The following is a 13,924-nucleotide window of genomic DNA, read 5'->3' as shown; positions in this document are numbered from 1 at the left end:
ACACAGGGGTGTTATAAGGGCTGTGGGATATCTCTTTCCTCTTCTTCTCTTCTCTCTCTTTCCCTCTCTTCACGTTCTCTTTCCCTCTCTCTTCTTTGTCTCTTTCGGTCTCTTTCACTCTTTATCTTTCTTCCTCTCTCCCACTCTTTCATCACTTTCTCTTTACTCTCTACTGCTCAACCTGTCCCCATAATTTACCTACTTTCCCTTACTGGATCCCTCGCTCACTCAAACACACGCACACACAAACTTACACATGCACAAAACCATTTTTCTCCACTCCAATTCGGATCCTATAAATCTATTGCTCTGTGAAACATCTGTGAAAAGAATTCCAAGGGCTTCCCGGGGGGCCGGGGCCTGCAGAAGCCCCGTATCAAACCCATCCCCTCCCTTTAGCTGAGGGGCGGTAACATTGTTGGACAGACCCTTGGCAATCGCCTTGTTAATCTCTCTAAGGTATTCGGAGGTCCAAATGGCAAACTGAGAGGGGGTAAGAAGCATGGCTGCAAAAAGGGTTTGGAACAGTCCCTTGCAGTATGGGGATTGCACCCCATAGGTGGATGAGTGGGCACAACCCCCCCCGCCGCATTGGTTTGAAAGGAAACGGGGAAACAATCCTGTGCCAATTCCATGTCCCCTTGATTGAAAGCATCGTGCAGAGCGTCTTGGAGAGCGCTACGCCACACTTGCGGGGTGGGGGAAGGGGCGGAAGGGAGAGGGGAAACCTTCTCTTCCGGAGGGGCCGGGGGAGGTGGAGGAGTTTTGGAGAGGGCCCCAGGAGGGGCGATCTCCTAGTAGCGCGGGGGAGATGTTGCCGAAGGCTTAAAAGCAGCCCCCTGCATATCTTCCTCATGAATTTGAAAGAATTTTACAAGAAGTCTCCAAGTAGTGAGAACTTCCGGCAGGGCTCGAGGTTACTTTAAGAGAGCCCTTCTCAGGGTAAATGGGACAATTCTTAGATGTAAGCCAATAGAGAGAGGAAATGTTTTTTCGGGGGAATGGGAAGCGGATGGCCTGTCGCTTGAGAGATTGCAACAGACGATTTAACGATTTCCCGAAGCTCCTGCAGGTGTGCAGTCTGAGCCTTCGAGAAACCTGAGCCCATACTCACGATTGGGAGGGTGCTCCGTTCGCTAACGGCAGGCCCTGGTTGCGAGACTTTGCCAAGTCGGGGATGAGTGAAAGGCTGGCGACACAGGTCATCACGTCGGTCACGTTGCATCACGTCCATCAGAAGGCTGCGTGTTCGAATCACGTCGGGGTCACCAAATGTGAAGTTTCCGCTGTTCGCCCATGAGGCCAATGTTGAGAAAAGACAGGAGACAAATTTTCTCGGGATGGAGCGACCCAGATTGGGGTCTGAGAGCCCCTTTTATTGGGATAGAACAAAGGCAGGAGGAGCAAATAGCATGTGATACAAAACAACCTGTAAAAGTACAATTTCTAATCTACTGCTTCAGGAAAGTTCTCTCTATATATGGTCAAATCCTGGGCGTCATTGGTAGAGCACATCTCAGAATGTTATGTTATTCACTATCAGGTTGTTATGGCTTTCTCGGAGCCAGTTGTCTCCTGTGTGATTCAGCGTGGCTCTGCAGGCCTTAATATGAATTAGGCCATGGAGGACACACACCTGCACAAGGAACTATATTACAACAGAAAATGAAAAAATAAAAAGGAAAGCCTCCGGTGTGCTGAAGCCCTTTCCACCTTCCATGCATTTATATGGCTAATCCCATGCGTGGCTCCTTTGATGGGATGTAAGTTGACTGTTTGTTCGGAATCTCTTTCTACACTCCTTGCATTTATATGGCTTCTCTCCTGTGTGGATCCTTTGATGGCATGTAAGTTGACCCCTGGTTCGGAATCTCTTTCCACACGTCATGCATTTATATGGCTTCTCCCCTGTGTGGATTCTTTGATGGCATGTAAGATCACTGTTTCTTCTGAAGCCCTTTCCACACTCCAGGCATTTATGTGGCTTCTCCCCTGTGTGGATGCTTTGATGGGATGTAAGATATCTGCTTCTTCTGAAGCCCTTTCCACACTCCATGCATTTATATGGCTTCTCCCCTATGTGGATCCTTTGATGGGATGTAAGATCACTGCTTCTTCTGAAGGTCTTTCCATACTCCATGCGTTTATATGGCTTCTCCCTTTTATGAATCCTTTGATGGCATGTAAGATTAGTCCTTGTTCTGAATCTCTTTCCACACTCCATGCATTTATATGGCTTCTCCCCTGTGTGGATCCTTTGATGGGATGTAAGATTACTGCTTGTTGTGAAGTCCTTTCCACACTCCATGCATTTATAGGGCTTCTCCCCTGTGTGGATCCTTTGATGGGTAATAAGGTGACCCTTTTGGCTAAAGCGCTTTCCACACTCCATGCATTTATATGGCTTCTCTCTTCTGGATGTCCTTTTATTAACAGTCTTGTTTCCATCTTCATTGCATTTATTTGTCTTCTCTCCCATGTGAAAACGTTTCTGTGACTCAAGAGACCCATTTTCTTGACAAAGTGCGAGCATAGAACTGTATTTTTTTCCATTGTCTTTGCCCATATTTGCTCCTCCTTTGGCATCTAATGTCTCTTTGAAGATTCTTACACCTTTTTCAATATATTTATTCTTTAGTATTTCTTGTTCATCAATAAAGTCCTGTGTCTGAGTAACAGTAAAAGAAGATGAGCTTTCCTTATTCCAGTTGTTTGATAGGTGTCTCTCCTGCCTTTGGAATTCTGGTTGAATTGTAGTTATCTCCATTGCATCTCCTTGTCTGAACACTTTGATTGGTTCTGCAGAGTCTTTATTGTCATCTTCATTATCACCTTCAAAGGGAAAGAGAAATGAAAGTGGGAGAAAGGTTAGGGGAAAAGATCACTCTGTCAGAAATCATATTTATTGCCTTCATTTATTGTGCCAAATTCTAACATATACTGCATATTTGCATCCTAATAATGGTGTGGTATAGAAATGATAATCTCTATTGATGAGCCATAAAACTTTGAAAAGGACATTAAGTCAAAAAACATGAATGATATAGAAGCATCTGGGCCAAAATAATTCAAAGTTGTGTGATGGAGTTTGTCATTATCTCAAACCAAGGAATTACTTTGTCACTAAAGTGTTTAAATAGAAATACAAATTGGATAAGATATATCTAAGCAAAATGCCATTGACCTATTTCCTTCCTAGGAGCAGTAGAAAAAAAAACTTTCCCTTCTCCCTCTGAGGAGATCTATTTAGAAATGTTTTCATAAGAACTAGCTAATGGCATCTAACTTAAGGTGATCAGATTTTCAGATTGGTAAAGAGGGACACCATTGACCGGGGGGGGGGGGGGGGGGTGATTAAAAAATTTTTATTTTGTCAAAAGGTCACCCCAGGACACTGAAACCAGCATAAATACGAATCTGTTGCCAAACAAAATTTTGATCGCGTGACCATGAGGATGCTGCAACGGTCGCTAAGTGTGAAAAATCTGAAAAATGGTCGCAACGGTCGCTGTGTGAAAAATGGTAATCAGTCACTTTTTTCAATGCCATTGTAACTTTGGTCACTAAATGTTTTCCCCCTCCTCGAGACACCTCACTTCTTCCTTCATTCCTCTTGCTTATCTACCTTCACCTTATCCGTCTTCTGCTCTTTCCCTCTCTTCCTTCCTTTCTCCTTCCATCCTCTCTTCTTTCCTCACTCACTCCCTTCCTCCCTTTCTCTTCCTTCCTCCTTCCATTCTTTCAGCTTCATTTCTTTTGCCTATGTACCTTTTCTGTCTTTCTGCTCTTTCCATTTCTCTCTTCCTCTTCGCTTCTGTTCCTTCCTCCTTCCCTCCTTTCCTATATCTTCCTTCTTCCTTCCTTCTGTCTATCTACCTTCACCTTCTCTGTCTTTCTGCTCTTTCCCTGTCTTCCCCTTTCCTCCCTCCCTCCCTTCTTTCCTTTCTAGTTCCATCTTTTCTTCTTTCCTCTCTCCCTCCCTTTTTCTTTTTTCCTTCCTTCCTTCCTCCTTCCTCTTGCCTATTAACTTCATCCTCTTTGTCTTTCTGCTCTTTCCCTCTCTTCCCCTTTTCTTCCTACCTCCTTCCCTCTTTTCTCCCTCCCTTCTTCTTTTTCTTTCTTTCTTCTTCCATCTTCCTCCTTCTCCTTCCATTCTTTCTCCTTCCATCCATCTTTTTTCCTTCCATCTTCTCCCCCCCTCCCTTCTTCTTTTTCTTCCCCCCTACCTCCTTCCTTCCTCTCCTTCCCTTTCTTGCACACAGGAAGGGGAGGGGGGGGCTTTCTAGTCGCTTTCACAGCATAATTTCTTTATCTAACTTTTAAAAAACAGTGTGCAAATCAAACTTGAGATTTTTGTAACCTGCGAAGCACCAAGTTATTATCTTCTGTTGTTGTTACAAATTTGCAGCTATTCCATTCTTTCCGATAGGGAACTGCATTTCCCAAGATGCCTCAGGTCCTCAAAGCGCTGAACGCGGTTTTGCAATTGACTCCAGCGAGGCCCGGTAGCCGCCAGCGGGGGTGGCTGTCAGGGCGCTGACGGCGGAGCGGACGCGCCCAGTTTGTTACTGCTTCCAGCAATCGAGACGGACGAGGGAAGCGGCGGTGGCGGACGTCAGCAGCGACTGTAATGACCGCTTGTGCGAGGTGCGGAGGAAGAACGGAAGGTCCCTCCCGCCCGCGACAACGGCTCCAGCCATGGATGAGCAGGCTGGCCCCGGCATCTTCTTCAACAACAACAACACGCAGCAACGGAGAAACAACATTGCTGTAGCAAACAGAGCTGGCGACTGGGTTTTCGCTAGAGCAATGCCAATGTTTCTCCGCTGCCGGTCTCTGCATTTTCCTTCCTCCCCCCGCACCCCCGCCTTCCACACACACCCAGCTTCCAAAATCTGGGGAGTTGCGGGGAGGGACAATCTTCTTCTTCTCAGGTTGCCTGGTCCCCCCCACCAGTTCCTCTCATGAGTAGCTCGCAAAGGAAGGCCTTCCCTTCCCTTGCTAAAGGCCGCCGCCGCCCACCCGAAGCGGCGAAGCCTCCCGATTCCCACGGGCACTGCCGGAGTTACTCACCAGGGCAGTGCAGCAAAAGCAAACGGTGAAGGCGAAATGAAATGAAATGGAGACTCATGAGAATCACGGCTCACGCAGCGTGCTTAAGCGGACTCCAGCCAATCAGTGAGCTGGCTGGGATGGAAAATTTTAAGCATGCCGTGTGCGTGCTTAAAGTTTTCCATCCCAGCCAGCTCACTGATTGGTTGGAGTCCAGGCCAATCAGTGAGCGGCAGGCTGGGCTGGCTTAGATTTTTAGTGTAGATAGAATAGATGTGGGAATGGAACGAGCGAGCTAATGGCAGCTGATGATGGGCGGGGGAGCCAGTGAGCGCCAAAATAAAGCGGGGTTTTTTGAGAATGGCCCAGGACGCGGGAAAAATTATGAAAAGTCGTGCCTGTCCCATTAGATGCGGGACGTCTGGTCACCCTAATCTAACTATAAAATGTCTTCTTGAACTCTCTGATGGAGAGTAGGAAACCCTTACCAAGAGAGGCCACATTCTTATGATTCTCCAGCATGACTTCCCAATGCAGAGCTTTTTGGTCAGGATCCAGCTGAGACCACTCCTCCTCGGAGAAATAAACTTCCACCTCCTCAAGAAGAACCTTCTGAAAGGAAAAAAAAGTACAGAACAGACCAAGGAAGAACTGCAGGATCTTTCCTATTATTAAGAATTTTATATAGCAAACATAAACATTAAGATAAATGGCTATGCTTAGTAAGGATCTGTGGTTTAGATGACAAAATTTACAGAACCAAAAGCATTTGACTAAAGAAATATTTTAGGAAGTCTTTATGACTTGAATGATTCTGTAGGACTTTCAGTGCCATTCATAACTCCTTTTTAAATAAGTCCTTTTTTCTTCTGGATCAATTGATCTACCAAACAAGCAGCAAACCCTAATCAGAATACTCTTCATTCTGGATCTATGAATCCATCCATCCACAATCAAAAGGTCCTCAGTGACTTGAGAGAATCAACTGGCAGATGGGCTTCGGAAAACTCACCAATCAGTGACACTAACCCTTCCTTGGATAGTGTTCCTGATTGGTGGGTTTTCCAAGGCCCACCTGCCAGTTGATTCTCTGAAGACACTGAAATGCCTTTAAACCCTTCCTGCCTTTAAAAAAGGAAATGTGTCTGTAGGGGAAGGGATTCATTGTAGTGTTTTATGAAATGACTTATGTTGTCCTAAGAAGGAGCAATCCTGTTCATCCTCAACACCTTCCTGAAAATGCTGGGAGAGCTCAACCAGGGTTCTGTCTGGTGTGCCATCAATACCCAGAGACTCTGCTCCTCCTCAGATTGCAAGGAAGCTGCTAGTAGCCTGAACCATTGACTGGACAGTAAATAAGAAAATGAAGAATGTTTTCCATTGAAGACAATTCTTAGCCTGTGCAAAGTTGGATTGTTTGGCCTCCAAATCCAGGCACAAGTAAGAAAATTAAATTTTACTTTCTAAGCTAATAGGGCCTTGGCTAATTGTTCTTTCAGAACACTTTTTACTTGGAGACGTTTCTATATTTCGACTGTCCTGGGATTTTAATAATCTTAACTGTTAACTGTGTATTTTTCTTATTAATGATTGTAAATGAGGCATTGGAAAAAGGGAAGCTTGCTAGTTTGAATATTTAAGTAATTTTGAGGTTCCTAGCACAAATTCAACTCAAATAATTACAAAAAAGGAGCACCATGTAGGATAGGATAGTGTTCTGTCCCCCCTTCACGGCTCTTAACAAACGGCAAGACAAATAAACTTAAAAGGAACTTTCTTTATCAGTTCTCAGTTCAAACTGGCTTCGAGCCCAAAAATAACATAAATACAGTCTCTGACCAAATAACAGAATGAAAACAAAACAACTTTTACAAGCAATGCACTTTTCCAAGTGTAGCCTTAAATCAGGGTTACAGGAAACACCAAAGCACTTATCCAAGTGTAACAAGCAATGTTGCATGCACGAAGGAACGTTGACTCCTGAGACTAGGGCGTGGCAGCATCCGTCCTTTTATCTCCAAACCTGCCCCTAACAAGCCCCAGCTGCATAATGAATCTTGTATCCCGAAAAGACGCACAGCAGACATCTGCTGAGTCACAACAGGATAGTATAGGGCAGGGTATGGTAGGATAGGATAGGTTATAATAGTTTAGTTGGAAGGTACCTTGGAAGTCTTCTACTCCAACCTCCTGCTTAGGCAGGAAACTCTATACCATTTCAGACAAATGGTTATCCAAGTTTCCACCCATTGCTTCTTGTCCTGTCCTCAGGTGCTTTGGAGAATAGCTTGACTCCCTCTTCTTTGTGGCAGCCCCTGAGAACACTGCTGTCATGTCACCCCTAGTCCTTCTTTTCATTAAACTGGACATACCCTATTCCAGCAACCGTTTTTTATATGTTTTAGCCTTCAGGCCCCTAATCAGCTTTATTGGTCTTCTCATCTAGGGTGGACAGGTGCTCAATTACCGATTTTAACTTGTGTTCCTAATCTGTTTTTGTGGCACTGTTTTTGATAAGTTGGACTGGTTTTTTCCTTGTGTAAAGGTGGATGAAAAACATAAGTTAAGTAGTTCTGCTTTCTCCCTGTTGCTTGTCACCTTCTTCCCACTTTCTCCCACCAATGGATCAATTGTTTCCTTGACTTTTAATTTTTTTTTAACATGTTGAAAGACGCTTTTATTTTTGGTCATAAGCGTTAGTTCATTAGCTTTCCTCACTTCACCTTTTCAGGCTTATTACATAATCAACACAATTTTGTATTATTCAATATTATGTCAATTTGCCTTACCATCCATCCCCAAAGACTACCATTCGCTCTTCTGCTCACCATATACCATATTTATACCCTATCCATCACGTGCTTCTCCCTCTCTTTTATAGTCTGGTGCGTCTTATACTCCAAAAATATGGTATGTTGTCCTAAGAAGGAGCAATCTTGTTCACCCCCAACACCTTCATAAAAGTGCTGAGAGAGTTCAACCAGGGATCTGTATGGTTTGCCATCTACATCCACAGACTCTGCCCCTCCTCAGATTGCAAGGAAGCTGCTGATATTGTGATCCATTGGCTCCCATGTAAATAAGAACATTTCTAAGGAAGACATTTCTTAGCCATTGCAAAGTTGGATTGTTTGGATTCCAAATCCAGGCAGAAATCAGGGGATAAATATTTACTTTGGAAGCAAAAGTTATGTTTTTTCTTGGAGACATTTCTATATGACCACTGTCCTGGGATTTTCAAAATCTTAGCTTTTAATCACATCCTTTTCTTTTCAATCATTGTAAACATTCTTTTCAAAAATGATAATTTGCCAGTTTGAATATTTAAATATTTTTGAGGATCCATGCACAAATCCAACTCATTCATGCATTATTTTTTTTCCAGAAAATACAACCTACCCTGATAATAAGACCTATCATGACTTTTCATCCTGGTCATAATATAAGCCCTATCCCCAAATAAGCCCAAAGTCAGCCTGTCATCAGGGAGGGTGGGGCAGAGGGCAGGGCAATCATAAGTGGTGGTGAGTACATGTGCGGGGCCAGATGGTGTTTGGAAGCAACTGAAGCCTGCACTGGGGCAGGGGGAGACATGTCATCCGTCCCACCATCTATTGTTCCTTGCAATTTTGAAGATAGAAATCAAGAAGAAACAAGAAGAAGGGGAAGGTAGTGAAATCACAGAAGCAATAGAAAATAAAAAGCAGACAAAAGATTTCACTAGGTTTGACAGTGGTACAGGGAAAATTGAAAAGGGGGGATATGTCCCAACAAAGAAATGGGAAGGGATAATAGAAGAAAAGAAAGGAGACGGCCAGACATGAATAGAGAAGAAAGAGAAGAAAGAAAGGAATGATAAGAAAAAAGAGGAAGAGAAGACAGGGAGACAGAGGATACGTTGAAATGCGCAGCAGTGGGTGATTGAAAAGTTTGAATGGAGCCCACTCAGATGCTGAAATACATCCTGTAAATGAGATGAAGAGTGTGGAAGAGAGGAGAGAGGCAAGAGGAAGAAGAGAGGGTTAGGAGAGAGGGTAGAGGGGAGGGGAAGAGAAGGAGAGAAAGAAAGAGTGGAAAGAGGAGAGAGGAAGGGGAAGTAGAGAAGAGAAGGATTACAGAGGGAAGAAAGGAGGTACGGAGGACGAGGAGAAAGGGAGAAGCACCTTAGGGTATAAATATGGTATATGGTGAGCAGAAGAGCGAATGACAGTCTTTGGGGGTTGGTGGTAAGACAAATTGATATAATATTGAATAATATAAAATTTTGTTGATTATGTAATGGTATCCAGGTGGTTATTTGTATGAAAATGAAAAAATAAAAAAAACTTTTGAAATAAAAAGGAAAGTCTCCGGAGGCTGGGGAGGGTGAAAAACGGCCCCAACGGGCCAATCAGAAGTTCATTTCCAAATTTTCTTTTTTTCCCCAATTTTGTTTTATTTTTTCAATAAAAAACAAACAAAATCATCCTCCATTGCAAATTGTAAAAAGTGTGGCAATTGGTTACAAAGAGTTTTTGTGCATCTCTTCCACAGTCATCACCTCTGATTCGTATCAAATTATCTATTTTACAACACATATACTTATATATATTGTTATCATCATCCTTCATCCTTCATATGACTATAGTTGTTTTAATGTCCGTTTATAACAAACATTCCAAAATTTAAAACAAAACCACATAGTGGCATTGCCTTATCTATTTTCAATGTCATTTAATCACATTATACCTTTATAACACATTCAAAATATAAAATTAATTATATTTAATTACAAAAAAATTTAAAACCTCTTTTCTTAATAATTGTTTACAATTTATATCCAATTTCCCTTTTATCCTGTCAATACAAATTATTACATTGTTATCATTATCAGTCATTTATTTAACGATAGTTTGACTAAGATTAACTTACTTTTCCCCCTTTTTTCACCATTTAAAAAATTTACCAAATTTCCTCTTATTATACCATTACAAATATATACATTGTTATCCTTTATCTAATTTTATCCATTAACACTACACTTTTACATAATGCTCTAATTTTGACAAAATTTTTAAACCTCTTTTCTAAATTATTGTATACAATTTATACCCAATTTTCCCTTTTATCATATCAATACAAATTATTACATTATTATCATTATCAGTCATTTATTTAGCAATAGTTTGATTATATTTAACTTACTTTTTCCGCTTTTTTCACCTTTTAAAAATTTATACCAAATTTCTTCTTGTCAAACCAATATATATCTGTACATTGTTATCATTATCAATTATGTACCTAACTTTATCATTATCACTACATTTTTAACATAGAGCTCTAATTTTAACTAAATTTAACTAGTGTTTTATTATTAATTTTCATATCTCAACCTGTGCCTTACCAGTAATAGTGTAGTCCTGTTTCTTTTGCCATTTGTGGAATTGGTCTTCTGATTATTTCCTTAATCAAATTTGTTTGGACTTCTCTTCGCAACTTGTCGCTTATTAAATATCTTGTAAAATCTTGAAATCCTCCATCAGATTCCTTAATCAGTTTATCTTTGGTTATCAGTAATGTTTTGGTCAAAATTTCTCTCCTTAAATCCATCCATTCTTCTCTTTTTCCTTCTTCTATATCTTGAAATCTGTAGTAAAACACCTTTTCATCTATCTTCTCTTTCCTTAGTCCACTCTTTCCATCTCCAATCACACTCAGTTCACTGTCAATATCCATGGTTATCTTGCCTCTTTGTTCATTCCCCTCCCCCCTAGGTTTTTAGGACTCCAGCCTCTACTTTTTCCATTTGCTGAATATCTTCTATTTGCTGAGTATCTTCCATTTTTCCATCAGGTTTTGACACATTAAAGTTTATATTTTCAATATTTTCCCATCTCTTCTCAATTCTCTTTGTTGTTTCTAACAGTCTTTGAATTCCATACATAATCTGTTGCCATGTTATGGTTTCTTTTTGAATTCGTGTCATCCTTCCAATTAATAAACACAGCCACTCTGGTTTAAAAACAAATCTTTGTTATCACTTCTTTCCAGTTAGCAACAAACATCCAAAGGGCACCTGCGTAAACAATCCATGCCCTTCTTTATAAACAAGCTGAAGTCTTTGAAGTGCAAGGTCAAAATGATCAAAGGGAAAAAAGAAAAAGCAATGTTTCCAGGTCTCAACCTCCAACCTCCAAGTGGCAGTGTAACTTCTCTTCCCTCTCAGGTTACTACCTTCTTTATATATCTTTTAAATCTTCTTTATGTTTCAGGCTCAAAAGAAATAAAGTTCTTAAAAGAAACCAAATAAAAAGAAAAAATCCATCCCAAACAGTATTGTAGAAATAAAGGAAAATATTTAATCCATAGATAAAAAAGAAATAGAAGGAGAAAATTCAAGACTTTCACTTTAAAAAGTAAAAAAATATTCGCAAAACTACCATCGATGGAAAAAATAAAATAAAAAAGATAACACTGTCCAATTATGCTAATTCCGCCGCTTATTTCCTTTTCTTTACCAATTTGATTTAACTTCGACCTTTTTTGAGCAGTCTTTTATAAAAATAACATTTCCTCACCTGATGGACACACTTTCTCTTTCCACTTTCCTCCCGTTGCAAAGCTGTCCCAATTTCAGCAGCTTGAGGCTGTGCTTTTTGTCGCCAGCAAGAAGTGATTCTCTTGGATCAATCAGGGACTTTGCAATGTCCCTGAAATCAGCAAGACGTAGTCTTCCCTGTCACCGTTTCTTCGGGACGGTTTAGGTCCAGATGGACGGTCCAGCGGCAAAAGTATCAACTGTGATCTCAGAGCCCTGAGGCCGCACGTCGTGTCGTTGCGATGTCAGTGCATTTCTCACATTTCCAAATTTTCAATTAGCCTATTCAGCCTGTTTTTCACCTCCCCAGCCTCCGGAGGGTTTCCTGAAGGCTGGGGAGGGTAAAAAATCAGCTGTGAGATGACAGCTGGTGTTCCACTAAATATGGCTCATTGTGTCACACAGTCTCTGCAAGCACATTCCAGGCAGCTGTTGCAAGCTGAGTCCTGCTTTTCCCTTTTTTGACATCTTTGCCACTCCCTTCCAACAACTGTCATGAGGAACTGTTGTTCTGCTGCTGGTCTCATGGGAGCTCTTTGCCCTCCTGGAGGCGCTGCTCTCGTCCACCTTTTGGGGCTGGCAGGCACGCTACCTCCTGTAGTTGAAAAAAATACCATATTTTCCCCAAAATAATAACAGGGTCTTATTTTCTTTTGACCCCCGAAAAAAGCACTTGGTCTTATTTTCAGGGAGGTCTTATTATTTTTGAAGTGCAGGAGGCGGAGAGCATGGTCAACTCATGGCTGCTGCATGTTGCAATATTTTCATGGAGGGCTTATTTTACCTCATGCGCTCAAAATCCTGATTGGGCTTATTATCCGGGGAGGTCTTATTTTCAGGGAAACAGGGTAAGACATCTCTAAAAATTACCCTGAGTGCTTATTTTGAGGCCTAAGAGAATATAAGACCGGGTCTTATTTTCAGATAAACATGGTAATTAGCTCAAGTGTTTTGTTTTTAAGATACTAGTCCTAAAAAGAATCTCCAACCAAAAGCAGAGGGCAAAATGGTAGAAGACATTATTTGTAGTTCTTGACTAACAACAGTTTTTACTTTTCAGTGACTGTTCAAAGTTGCACAGCAGTGAAAAAATGACATACCCATTTTCCACACTTAAGACTACCTATACTATCTACAGCCTCTGATTTCCTGAGGCAAATGGAAAATAGAAATCTAGTCAATGAATGTTCTTCTCTTACCTGAGTTGGAGGTTCAATCCTAGTTTCTGCTCCCCCAAAACAAAGAGTCGAATTCCTTCTATTCTTCCCTGTGAGGGAGACAGAATTTCAAAAAGCATAATTAGTTTGATGAGAGGAGTTATGCTATAGAGAAGACAACCCTTGAGAGACCGCCTCCTGCCGATTACCTCCCTCAGACCAATTAGATCGCACAGATTGGGCCTCCTCCGAATTCCATCCACCAGTCAATACCGACTGGCGACTATGCGGAGGAGAGCCTTTTCTGTAGCAGCTCCGACCCTGTGGAACGACCTCCCCGTCGAGATTCGCACCCTCACCACCGTACAGACCTTCCGCACAGCCCTCAAGATCTGGCTATTCCGTCAGGCCTGGGGATAAGTTCCTAATTCGCCCCACCCGAGTGTTGAATGTTGAATGCAAGTTGTGTTTTTATTGTCTTATTTTATTCACCTACTGTTTTTGTTTTTGTATTTGCACCCCCCCCCCCCTTTTTGATTGTAAGCTGCCCTGAGTCCCCTCAGGGAAAAGGGCGGCCTATAAATTCCAATAAAATACTAAAAAAAAATACTAAAACCCAGAAAAGATGAGAAAGTTAGGATTTATCAAAGGAGTGGAAGGACCTTATATTACCTTCTGAGGTGTCCTGAATTGGATCTCCCTGAGGGATCCCCCTGAATGACAGTTCTTGAGGGAGATTTGACGGATGCCTCTTTCTCTCAGGATCTCTGATCTCCATTGTGAAGGACTTTAAAAAGGAGAAAAGAATTAATGGATATCACAAATCATGAAATGATTTCTTTCCAAGTGAACACCACTGCAAATCACTCAGTGTCCATCAATTAGGCTGGGAAATAAGAAAGAAATTGTTGTGCAAAATCTTTCTTCTAGAGTAGATTAGGGAACTATACAAAGATTAGTGAAGCATCTCCACATAGTATGAATGCTAGCAAATAAATGTTTCATAAAATGATGTATCCTTCTACTTAACATTGATAAACTACCAAAGATATATAAAGGAATTTCAATTATGTGTTTGAAATGTAAATGTAAAAAAGGAACTTTTTACCAACTCTGCTGGACTTGTGACAAAGGAAAA

General features: G+C 41.5%; 1 pseudogene; it reads right to left on the bottom strand.

Moving 5' to 3' along the window:
• Nucleotides 1-1,693: 1,693 nt before the first annotated feature.
• The window catches only part of LOC116502702, an 84,782-nt pseudogene continuing 72,551 nt past the window's right edge, over nucleotides 1,694-13,924 (bottom strand).

This window comes from Thamnophis elegans, chromosome 2 (assembly GCF_009769535.1).
Source record: "Thamnophis elegans isolate rThaEle1 chromosome 2, rThaEle1.pri, whole genome shotgun sequence".
Taxonomy (NCBI): Eukaryota; Metazoa; Chordata; class Lepidosauria; order Squamata; family Colubridae; genus Thamnophis; species Thamnophis elegans.
Note: the sequence above shows the minus strand (reverse complement) of the source record. Positions and strands in the feature narration are given on the sequence as shown.